Source organism: Episyrphus balteatus, chromosome 2 (assembly GCF_945859705.1).
Source record: "Episyrphus balteatus chromosome 2, idEpiBalt1.1, whole genome shotgun sequence".
Lineage (NCBI taxonomy): Eukaryota > Metazoa > Arthropoda > Insecta > Diptera > Syrphidae > Episyrphus > Episyrphus balteatus.
In genome coordinates, this window is record NC_079135.1 from 78804315 (window position 1) to 78817995 (window position 13681).

Consider the following 13681-nt stretch of genomic DNA (forward strand, 5'->3'; position numbering starts at 1 on the left):
TTAACAATATCTTAGAAGAATTGAAAAGAAAAATTGATCCAGAATACCTTTTACATTGATATAAGCGGAAAGACAGAACTGTATCGAACTTAGTAATAGTGTATTTGTGGGTATCGAAAAAAGTACAATCGTATCGACTTTTGCAACCCAGTGGCACAGTAGATACATTAAAACCGTGTTTGGTGTTGTTAACATTTATGTTTATTTGATTTATTTGAACCATCTGTCCATACAGTTCATGGTATCTATATGGTATGGATTTTGGTGTTCTGCTCGGTTTTTTTTTCTTTTTTTTTATTTATGATGGTGTTTAGCTTCTATTTACCTATTATTCAAGCTAACTCTCAAGAAGTCTTTTTTACCGGGCGCCATCCAAGATCCAACATGATTGTTTGTTCAAGAGTAGGTATAATTCAACTTTGAAAGAAGAAAAGTTGGATTAGCACATGCAACAATAAAAAAAAGAAGAAAAAATAAAGGCACGACATGGGGTCGAACACAGTGCATATGCAGTTAGTTTTGAATAAGACATCTCGAATCGAGAGGCTTTTTAATAAGATATGGTGTGTTTGTTTTCACGTTACACACGTATGTAAAGGTGTAGACTTTATTCCATAGTTGAAGCTGAAGGTGTCTTTATACCTTCATCTAGATAATGCTAGACCGATAGAGATAAGCAATCGGCATTGCAAGTATAAAGTGTGGAATAATAAATCAATAAGTACAAAAATTACTTCGTAAGAAGCAAGGGAATTCATAGAAACATGTTGGTATGTTTTTAGTTTGGATGCTTATTAGGAAATCCGGTTTGTGAATAAACAAACTTTGGCTGAGTTTAGATTTGTGCCGATAACGAAAATACAAAATATTCAATACGGTCAGCGTGGACCGCGGATATTTAAATTACCTACGATCACCAGTGTCAAAGGTACTTGACTTTTAAGGTCTAAATAACATTTATATGAAATACTACGATATTGTTTACTTGCTCAAACACATAACAGTTTCATTTATTTCAGCAAAGCAAAATATTTCGGAAAAAAACTCATCTCTGTGTTGAGTAAATATCAATCTTAAAGATCCGATTACTGTTGTTTAGCTGAGAATTATGAAATAGTACTTTAATACAAATAAAGGAGCACCTTAAATTATTTTAATTATTCTAGTGAGATGGAAAAAAATCGTTTTATGAATGCAGTTTTGTTAATTAATATTTTAGAAAAAGCACATAAACAAATAAGACAAAATAGGGGCGAACGCAGAAAAAAATTTCAAAAAATTGACTTATTATTATGTTGTATTATTAATCAGCCCTTTTGAGTATTACGTGGACAATTTTTCGCTCGAAATTATTTTGTTCTTCCGAAATTTAAAAAGCTATTGCAAGTTTCATCGGTAGGAAATTAGCACTTTTCACTAAACTGTTTTTTTTTTTTTTTTACCAAAATTTAATTGAGCTAGGCCCAATTCCTCAAGTGTGAGTTTTTCTGTGCCTTGTCCCCAAGGCAATTTACACTTTTTTTTCGTATACACAGAGAAACTCACTTTTGCGGAATGGGCTCCTGCTTACCTCCCATATTAACTGGAAAAAAGTTCAAAATACGAAAATACGAAATTCGGGATGCGAACAACTTGTCGCCTGCAACTCACAATACCTAGAAGAAAAGTGAAATTTAATTTTTCCGCGTGGAATCTTGTTGACGTGAAACTCACAATAGTGCTGAATATATTTTTTGGGGAACATATCGTCACTTGAAAAGCAAAGTGACTGTTGCCAACTTAATTCGGAACAAGTGCGAGCGGGGCCTTAAGGTAGTGGGTGGTTGACATGGGACTCACTACCAGAACGACTCAATGAACAAACCAAGCTCTGTCAATTTTTTGACTGTATAAAACACTACGAAAATACTCTTCCGTCTCGGTTCCTCTGTTTTGCGATAATGTGTGTACTTCCAATTATAATTTCATCTTATTACAAATATCCATAACTGCAGTAAATATATGCTTTTTAATCATTCTTCGTAAAGTAGTTCAGTCAATGGGAAAAAATATGAAAAAAGTTATAAGAGTTAGTTTGGATGCAGCATTGAAGAGGCGTTTTTTTAAAGTTATAATCTCAATATCTCGACAACGACTTGTGGCACAGGAAATTTGTGAAATATAACTATGTATCTATCTCAATTTCTCCCATACATTTACGCACTAGCTAAGATCGCATTCTTTGTTTTAAAAAAATCACTTAGATTTTATATAAAGCAACAAATTGTTAGTAAAAAATGATTGAATCCATCAGTTTTCAATTTTTTTTCATCCAGAACCCACCAATCAATCCACATTCACAAAGCGAAATTATAACATAATATGTATCTACTTTATACGTCCTAAAGTTTGGGAATTTCAGCAGCATATTAGTATTTTTTTTTTTTAGTAGAAAGAAAACTAAAATAATGAAAATAATTTCATAATTTTTGTTTATGTTTTGTGGAATTTATGAATAATATTCAATTTTAGAGTTTTTTTTGACTTGTACCTAGTCAAAAATGCGTTTCGCCCAGGTACAACAAAAATTTTCGGGGGGGGGTTTCAACCCCCAAACACCCCCCTGCGTTCGCCCCTGGAAATAAACAAATCTTTACATGTCCTCTTTATCTTAATAGTGAATATAACCTCCCTCGCTAGCCAGTATATATATACGGCTATGTGAAGTTGGCACCCCCAAATGATAATTTTTGTTCAGACCTGTCTGGTTCGATTGCCCAAGGTTAACTTCGATAGCTCACTCTTAGTTCTAAAATTATAAGGAAATTATTTTTTTCCACCTAAAAAAAACACAAAAAATAATTTTTTTTTATTTAGTGTAAAAATTGTTGGTTTTGCACCGTGGTTTGTTTGCCCAGGATAGCGCAGGTGTCTACGCTTGATTAAAAATTGTAAAAGAATTAGTTTTTATTCACCACAAAAAAAAGTACGCATACAAAACAGTGGCCTTTTATATATACATACATATATAATTTAGAAAAAATTAAATCCACTGGTACTGGTGTGGGTATTCCGCCTCATATGTTATTTATTTGACTTAGAATTTTAACTTGATTGAATGTAGTCCATATAACCTGTTAAGAAGCTAAAGTTGATTTGTTCTATTTCACCTTAAAAACCACAAAATACAAATAGTTTTTCAAGTGTAAAAATCATTGATTTTTTTGGTTTCCCATAAAAGAACTTAGGAAGGCGACTGCTTAGTGAAATCTATCCAAACATTTTTCAAAATTAACAACATATATAAAGTGGTATGAAGAGATTTCTTTTTCAGTAAACGAATAGAACTTTTAAGACTTTTCTCAACTATCCTTGGTAATTTCAACAAATTACATCATTTTTTTTCGTTAGCCCACCCTTAGTTCAAAAAATTATGACAAAAAATATTTTTCAAATTACCAACCTCTTAAAAATCAAAATTTGTTTTTTTTTCCAGTGTAAAAATTGTCCTTTTCCACTTTTTCTGAATTAGCCATGCTAATTCCAACAAATTACATCAAATGACATCAAAAAAATATACAATTACAAACATTTATGAGCGTTGTACACTTGTTTTTAGTAAATTTTTTAATCTAGTTATATTTATGTTAAAGTTCAATCAGATTAGTATTCAAATTTACAAGTTTACACATGCCTGTTAAAAGCTCATAACTGGTATGGTGTTGGGGTAATTTTATTAAATTTAAGCTACGAAAGTTATAAACCATTCTCCGGTAGTTAAAATTAATAGAATTAAGCAGATCAGGCCCATCAATTACACCCGTTATATAATTTGGTGAATAAATACTTAAACACATTTCTTTCCTTTTGATATGTTGGGATTATTCCCTACAATAACCAAACGACTTTTTTCATATCGAAATAGATATAAGTATCGACTCGTCCCTTTCACAATATTTCTTAGCGTCATGTATGTATCTGTTATGCAGCAAAAACTGTCGCCCAAAGTGAACCTAGCCTTATTTTAAGTTGTAATAGTCCAAACCCAAATTGACTTCAAAATATGAATGCTAATTCTCTAGGAATCTCTGTGAAGTCAATATTTTTGATGAATTCTTCTTAGTCTTATATGTATATAATTTCCGTATAAGTTCGCTCAGTCTTATAAAGGATTTTCCCAACAATTTAGTCTCTAGTTTAAAAATTTTTTTTTTTACCGAAGACAGAATGTATTGATGACTTTCTTTGAGAAAATTCATCGAATTTCTTTGAAACAATAAAATAACCAGTAGTATATTTCATTCATAAACTACCTGTATACCTAGAAATCATCGGGCAAGCCTGGCGCCACTTAAATGCATGCATAATATGAGAAATCAAATGATTTAAATTTAAAGAGAAATATTTTTACATATAATGTCAAAATGTCTTTAGGTATTATAAATCCTTAAGGTAGACAGAACTTTTACCTTTAATCTGTCAGAAACTCAAAAACAAAAGCCCACATAAATGACAGAACCGAATAAAGTATCTGACGTTTTTCATTTCCTTACGTTGTTTTGCTAGCAGAATATTTATTATTCTGGGATGTTGATGTTGAATTCTCGTCTTTTGTTTAGCAAAATCAAATTACGAGTGTACAGAGTGTATATGCAAACATTTTGTTTTGTGTACATGGTGCTTTGCCTTTTAATATTTTTCATTTGACTGTCAGCATGAGAAAACATCAAAAACCATTTATATATGTATGGAATGTCTTATGATGGTTAAAAAACAACACCAGGGGGTACCTCTTCTATACATACCAACATGCATACATGTACAAAACTGAAGATATTGTAATTTAAATATAAAGGAATGCAAGTTGTAATATACCTGTCTACCTTTATATTGGCAACTTTCTTTACTAAGTTCTCATTACGAGATTTAGTAAAAGGTATGTACTTACCTTTCTTTAAACTCTTTTCCACACAACATGTTAGCTTTTACAGACATATTTACATATAAAAATGCCCTGCATTCAGTTTTGTTGTGCGTCAAAGTTTGAAAGTATATGAAAATGATTCTAACCTCCATATCCGCCCTTCCGAAACCAAATCCCAAGCAACATGATACCTTCTAACTACGAAAATCTTAAAATATTATTAACCTTGTCTGGGCCGGACTTGGAACATTTGTGTTGCTTAGGGCTTGCAACAGTATCTCTAAATGAAATAACACAACAATAATGTCTGTTAATGATTTGTGAATGTAATCTATACATTCTCTTACATGCTATAAGCACATACCCATACGCCCAGACGGCTGCTGAGGAAAATCTAATGATTCCAAATTACATCCCCTCTTGTTGGCCACCCAACTCTCTCTCCTTGCCAAAAAAAAAAAAAAAAACATACGAAACGAACAACTCTTTATAACTCCACGACTCCAGGCCGAAGAACCAGGCATAGCACAACATGTCCCACAGTAGGTATGTATGCATGCCATCGGCTTTTGCAACTGGAGCTGGAGCTAGAGGACCATCGCAACAGCTCTCAAAACGAAGGCATATACCTTCACAGGCCCCCATAGAACAAGGCAGGCACAAAACACAACAACGACCGACGACGACTTGGAATATATACGTTGAGGACGATGATGACGACAACGATGAGGACGAGGACGAGTATGAGAACGAGAACGACGGATGCGATAGTATGTCCCGGGGTTAATTTAAATTATTATTTTTAAAGTGGGGTTGTTGCCTTGTAATATACCTTGCGAACAAGATAAGAGACTTTAATAGCACACCTACATGCCCGGGAAGAGCAAGAGATATAATGTTTTTGTTGCTGCTGTCCCCAAAGTCGATGTTGTTCTCGTCCTTCTGCCTACCACCACCCAATAGCGCGCTAAGTCAATTTTACCATAGATATAGCTTCCTGTGTAGAGATTGAATCAGAGATTCAAAGAATGACGATCAAATGACTGCCAGAGTGCATCATGTACACTTAGAAATGATGACGACAACGACGACTCGACTCTATACGACTATGACAACAACAACAACGTACGTATATAATTTTTCTTTTGCAACTCAAAACTTTTGCCACAAATGAAAAGCGAGTATCCTTGCGCGAATGGGGTGAATGAGAGGCGCGGAATTTCATTTCAAACACACAAAAAGGATTGACATCGGCCGTCACGGTGCAGTGCGGTGGGATTTGTTATATTATCGGGCCTTAGGGGAGCAGAAAAGTTTGATTAAGTATATCGCTATATTGAATATCGATATTGTTTTTGAAAAAAAAAAAAAATAACAGATGTTGTTAATTTTGAAACATCGATATTTTTCAATTATATGAGCTTTTTGAGTAATATTGGTACGTAAAATATTCTTATAAAGCAAAAAATCGATATTTTGCAATAAAACAATCCATATTATTGTTGATATTTTCACTCTCGATTATCAATATTTTTGTTTTGACTATCAACATTTTCAATTCAATTTTAGTGTTCTTCTTGATATTTTGAACCCCGTTCGTTATTTTTTCTATTGCTTGTTGCCTTAAAACTGTGGGAAAGTATTTCGATAATTAGAAAAATCAATTTTTTTTCAAAAAATTATCTATAATTTTAACAATCACATTTACCGATATTTTTTTTATTCGATAAAGTATTTCTATTTAACGAAATTATGATTGATGGCAAATTCGTCCGACAAATAGAAAAATCGATATTATTAACAAAAAAAATTTCATCGCTGATTTTTGTAATAACCAATATAGATATTTTTTTCGATAATCAGTTTTAATATCGATTAATTAGCGATGGTCTCAGTGTTCCGATAGAAAGGAAAATCGATTTTTTTAAAATTTTTTTAAGTGTTCTTCTCGATGTTATATATTTTTCTCGATATTCAGTTATTTTCGAGCTATCGATTCTTTTTTCGAAAAAAACTTCTTCAACTTGGTTTAGAGAAAAACCTGGCTATAAAAGATGGAGGCTTAGCGAAGTGCCAAAATTTATATCGGAAAAGATAAATATCTTAAAATCATTGCTGTTTTGTTCTTCTCCAAAAAGGCACTTATAGAAGCTTTCAGTAATTATTATTTAAGCTACTGTCCAGTCATTCCTGTGGGTGTTAGAATTCCGGAAGTGATGATTTTGAACTGAAGTACATTGTGTCAAAATCATAGTTGCAATGCTTCCACTGAGCTTTCTCTCTGAGGTCTTGTATAAATTGCCTTTTGTACATTGCAAATAGTCCAGTGTACCAACATTTAGAAGACCTCCTTTCCCAATGATTGGAGGCAAGAAAAATACCGTACGCTTAGAGAGAGAGTTTACTAGAGTTTAAATACTAGCCGAATTGCAAGAATTCATTGCAAAAGAAGATGCTGCAAATCGGTACAGCAACATTAACTGCTTTTTGTTTGTCCACTGCTCACTGCTTGAATTTGAATCCAAGTTTTTATCAGCAAGACGCCTTAACCGGAAGCCTTTTTCTTTCCGATACACCAAACATCCAATAGCGAAGTGCTCTACTCACCTGTGGTGACCTTTGTATGAAGTAAAACAACAGCTTAATTAACAGTAGATACATTGATATTTGAGGCGTTTTATCTTCTATAAGGCCTCGGTAAGCTTTCCTCAGAGGTGATTTTCAGAAGGTAAAACTTCGTTAATAGCTTCTTTTAAATTATTTAGTATGGTTCGAGAAGTCTTAGCGAATATCAGCAAAACTTCAGCAAGCCATCTTATAAAAGTAAGATAAGGTATTGACTTCGCAAAGACTACTTTATAATTTTTTATTATCTGTAAAAGTAAAAAGCCTCAGTAGAGTTTTTTTTTAAGCTTCTGTAAGAACTTATGTATAAGGGTATATTAATAAGAACTGTAACTTTCTTCTTTTTCCATGCAAGAAAACCTTATCGAAATAAGAATGTAGCTTCTGGAATACTTTTTAGAAGCTTGAAGCGGGTGGCAATGGTGCAGTGGATGAAGTGCTTGACTACTACCCTGGAGGTAGGTATGTAAATTCATATGATGCACCAATAATAGTGAATTTCTAAATTTCGTCCTTTTTGTCTCTTCACATTTTCTTCGATGGGAATATGAACTCAACAATTTTAGTGCATTTGACAGTTGGTTGTAATTCTTGTAAACCTAAGTGCATTAAAAACGACGTGTAACCATATCGATTTGGAAGGTTATTTTTCATTGAGTGGTTTTTTCCTTTTCTTTTTTTAAGAAGCTGGATCCAATGAATCAGGCTTTAATCAAACTTCCCGCCTAAAATCACTTCTCATGTGGTAATCCGCTTGTTGGTTAACACGACATTGTAGAAACAGTTGCGGCATTTTGCCAACGGAAAGCAAAAATCAATTGAGACACAGAAATATTTTCTTCTCTTGTTTTGTTTTTTTAAATTTTTTTATTTTTAATATTTTTTTTTTGTATTCCTTCATCACTCCGTTTGCCTCTCGGTTTGCCACGAAACGTTGTGTGTTGTTTCAAGACCTCACTTGTTCCGTGGCAAGTGCCTAAAATGCTACAAGTACTTTGCTTGACGCTTATAGTTGTTGCCTGACTCCATAACGGATACAGCCGAAGGACTTTTTTCCTTCCAAAAGGAAATGGTAAAAAAGAAAGAATAAAACGAATAAAAATGAAAAACAAAAAATAAAAGAGAGGAAAAACTTTTAACTCTGCTTTTGTTTGTGGAAATATTTTTTTTAATTTTCTACTCTCTTCTCATCGTCATCGTTGTCGTTGTTGGTTGATGGAGGCGGATGGAGAGGACTCCCCATCATTGCTTTTTATTCTTTAGTTTGGAGGAAGTTGGTTTTTCTTTCACAAAGCGATTTGCATTAAATTAATATTCGTACATTGGAAAGTGCAGAATTGAATACTCTTCTGTTTTGTATAGTAGCAGCTCTAGCTGCTCCTCTATACAAATACAAACAGTAGCGAAAAACTTTGCGATGAATTAAAAATCGTGTCCTTTAAAGTGACGACGCGATGGATGGTAGCAGATTAATAAATATTTGTTTTTCTTCTCTTTTGTTTAGAGTTTATAATTTTGTGTAAATAAAGTTTTCTTGAAGATGAGGGTCGATTTAATTGAAATGACTTCAATCTTTTCTTAATTTTTTTTAGTTAAGCAGAGGAAAGTGCTGTAATTTTTGCATTCTTATTACCATTAAGATTATGATATCCTTTATGTAGGAAAAGGTCCATTCCAGCCAGCATGCCAGAATGGAACGGCCCTATAATTCTCTCTGAGATGCGCTACTTCGTGAAATTGATGCTCTTTGATTCTTTGTCAAAAGGTAGTAGAACGTAATGGTAGTGTAGGCTGGAATTCAAACCAAAACCTCTGGCGTGACAGCTCATCGAACTAAAAAACCCCTGTTTAACTCTATTTCGATTTGTTTGCTTCTTTCCATCCGTTTGTTAAGAGTTCTTTAAGTATTTCCTTCCAATTCTTTTTAGATTCTAACAATTTAACTTATTCCACAAAAACGTAGATATTCCCGTGAAGAAGCTATGAATTTTGATGAGTTAACAAGAAGTATATCTGAAAGATAGTCGTGCTATATTAATAAACTATTAAAATATTTGTATTAAATAATTATTGTTTTGAAAATAAATTAGGTACGTTGTTCACAATGAAGATTAATTGCACAAAAAGCGTTTATCTTTATCTTCTTTGTCTGGTGTACATAATAAATATACAATTAAATAAAGTAGGTATTTCAAGGAACCTACACTAAGTTCAATATTCTCCTACTCTTCATAAACATACATATCGATTTGTTGTTTTTTGGAAAATAAAAATTCTCCCAAAACAAAATGATTGATATAGACAAATGATTCAAGATTTAATTTATTATTTACGGCATCAAAGATAAATTGTTTTTATTTTGGATATATTCCTTTTAATTAGCTCATCTGAAGTTCGCATATAAAAGAATATTTGTATTTCATCGAATTAATTACAGATACCTCTACATTTGTTAATTAATGAATTTATATTCTTTGAAAAAAAGTGCTTTATTAGACAAATTGTTGAAGATATAAGAACCAAGAAAAAAAAAAATAGAACCTAAATCAATTTAAACCTTGATCATTAATTATATAGATATTTGCAACTTTAATTAAAAAAATGGTATTTTAATTTTAATTTAATTCTCACTTAATTTTATGTGTGATCAATAAATTTAATTGGTTAACTCATTTATTGAGTTTTCAGTATCGAATTCAGCTTTTTGAGTCTGCAGTTTAAGACGCATAAACATAAAATATCGATTCTAGCCGTTATCCTCCTCCATTCCTCTTTAATTGCTTGTTAATTTGATTTTTAAATATCTTGAAAAGTAAAATAAGTATGAATACCTAGATTTTGAAAGATGGTTGAATTATGTAATCGACCTGTTTTTGGATTATTTTGTGAAAAATTTTGTTCGTGCTTTTTTTAGGATTTTCAAAATTCGAGCTCTAGTAAAATTTGATTTTTGAACGCATTTTGTCATTTTTTTTTCAAAATTTTTTTCAATACCAATATGTAGTTCATAAAAATGTTCAAATAAAACTGATTTATAATTTATTTGAGAAAAATTTTTGTTAATAAGTTGCGAAAACGCAACGTCAATTTTAAGGAAAAACAGAAGCTTTTTCAATTTTTGTTTTCACATTTCTTCTAATTAGATCCAAAACAGATACTAGTTCTAGTAGTGTGTAAAATTTCATGTTTTTTAGTCAACTGGAACTGGTAGCCGCCGGAAATGGGTAAAGAAAACTTTCTAGCAAATTCTTTCTTTCTATAGAACTGTGTAGGGGAAAGGTGCGAACAGTGAGACAGTGCAAACAGTGAGATAATCCATTTTTCTCTTTTCTGAAAATAAGCACAGTCACGCTAGTTTGGGCCAAAACGTTTATTTCCCCGTCTGCGTCTTTTAATTTTGTCCCGACTAAATTAAAGCTGTCCATTTTCCTACACCGTAAAATCAGGTGAAAGTAGAGTGTATAACACAAAAAAATCTGGTTAGGGGACAGAACTTTTTTTTACATATTTTATATGTTCTTTCATAAAAAAATATCATTGTAATAAGAATTCCTTCTCGTTTTTTGTAATTTTATATTTTTCCGAAAAATGACAAAAAGTAAACAGTGAGACATTATTAAAAAGCAAACAGTGAGACATAGATTTTTAAAAAATCTATTATTTTAGCATGACTTCAATATGATTTCTTAGTGTTTTTTTTTTCGTTTGTTTTTTGGCTTTTTGTTATTCTTTTTTTGAAAAAATGGGTTAAAATAAATTAATTAATTATATACCTGTCAATTACCTAATTATTTGACATTTTCGTTAATTTTTTTTTTCACCTAAGAATGTCTCACTGATCGCACCCCTTGCAAACAGTGAGACGTTTTGACTTTTTCTACATTTTAGTCCAATGTGATGCTCTCGTTCATTCTTTACCTACAAGTTTTTTTGCAACATTAAGATAAAATATGTCTTAAACTGACTTCAAAGTTTCGTTAAGGTATCTTGAAAACATTCTAAGATATATCAATATATCAAGATATATCCTCTCCCCTAATGGAATTTTTATCAAAAACTAATCTTTGGATTGTAAAAACCTTAAAATTAGGGGATTTATCGATTTTTTTATTTTGGACGGATTTTGATACTAGTAGTCGTATGTATATCAAAAACTGCCAAAAATCGGACTATAGGTAAGCTTTGACGCAGGTTTCGATGTATGCATTGTTCTTAAAAAACCAGTTCGATTTTTTACGAATTCTAAATTTTACTACTATCAACCTGCATTTATAATAACATAAAAATAAGAAACAATAAAAAGCCTTAATTGTGTACCTGTATTCTTAATTTTTCTTTTTTTATTTATTTCTTCTATAATTATGATAAATTTATTCTTTTGTTTAAATTAAACTATGAATAATGCTCTTGTTGACTTCTCTAATCATTGTTTCGTTTTTATAGACATAAAGTGTAACAAATTTAATCTCTTCGTTAAAATAAAATAAAAAAACTAATATAACTAATTTTCTTTGTATATGCCGGTTAACATAAACTTAATTTTAACTCCATTCAGCAGTTAACGCTCAGCATGATGACTATTTTTGTATACAATCACCAATTGAGAATCCGCAAACTTATAACTAGCCACATAAATTTTCAAATTAATTTGTTTGTTTTCCTATTGTGGCTTTTCTAGACAAAGTTACCGCCTACATCTTTTTTTTTTTAATCATAAATGAAATCTTTTAGTGTGACAATAAATTATTTTAAACTATTTTATTGATAATTTTGTTCACGATTATGTTGTGGAATCTGTGAACAACCGGTTTGACAATGTTTTATCTGCGCATAATATTATGTATATAAAAAAACATCAATGAAATTTAAAATATGCAAATTGAAAATAAAAGAACATTTTGGAATAAAATAAACTTAAATATTTAAATTATCAATTAGAGCAAATTTACTATTCATAGCTTTGTTTTGTGACATTCTACAAATCTATGCTAAAGATTTAACGTATATAGCTTGATAAATTATGGTTCGACAAAAAGTTATTGAATGTGCGTAGGCTATAAAATTTGTTATTGATTAAATTAAATAAATTTTCTACTTCCTGTATTTGTAAAACACAGAAATAATTGTATTCTATTTAAGAGCTTATTTATTTATTTTTAAGAGAAGTAATCTTCTTTCAACAACAGGTTCATGTTCTGCTCATTATGAAATAACATTTTTTGAGACAGTGAAGTAAAATTTCTTCAAGTAGGTTATATCCATTACAAACAAAAATTTTGATCATTACATCGCCTTTTCTTAAATATGTGCATCCATATTTTTTAAAAAAATGGCATCTCACAGATTTTCGAAAAAAAAAAATGAATGCAATTTTGAAAAATTTCCTCAAAATTAATCGAGTGACAAATCAAAAGAAAGGGTTCTTTAAGCTTTATTAATAACCGAAACCCAAAAATTTGTTGAAGGTCTGATTTTTTATTTTTACAGATTTGGAACTAAGTAGTTCCAAAACACTTAAATCTCATAACTCTAAAATTCAGTGAAAGTGTTGCCGTTGCTGTGATAATCAAGAACCAAAAAAAGCCAGAACTGCGACCTCAAAACTATAGTATAATGCGTTTGTCCACCTTTTGTATATATTTTTCAACCCAAAATCTTTGTTTGTCCAACATTCAAACATTTTTTAGATCAAAGTCTTTTTTTTTAATAGGAAGTACGAAAAATGAAAAATCAACGAAAACGCTCATAGAAGTAGGTAGATATAAAACCAATTCCAGTACTCAATGTCTTTATTCATACCAACAATAATTATCGTTTATCCACTCTCCATTTAATAAATATTCAAAAAACAATTTTTTTATAGCAACTTTCGTACAAAATATCATTTTTTTCTATAATCGCCCAAAAATTATTTTTAATCAAAAATTTGAAAAGCAATCGTTTGTCCACCTTGAGAAATTGATATAAACCAAAAATCTCCGTTTGTCCACACTACGATTATTCAAAAAGCAAATTTTGAATTTTTTGTACTGAAAAATTCATATTAGGAATACATAAATAATTGAATTGGATAAAAAAATATTTGAGTTACGATTGTAGCAAACACAAAAGTTACGCATACACCATAGTGACTTTCTTAGTATTACACAGAGT

The 13681-nt window shown here is 31.1% G+C and overlaps 1 protein-coding gene across 1 annotated transcript in view; it reads left to right on the forward strand.

The window, feature by feature from the left end:
* LOC129908867 (netrin-B) overlaps window positions 1-13681 on the forward strand; it is a 96213-nt gene that overhangs the window by 13546 nt on the left and 68986 nt on the right. The gene's annotated exons all lie outside the window — the stretch shown is intronic.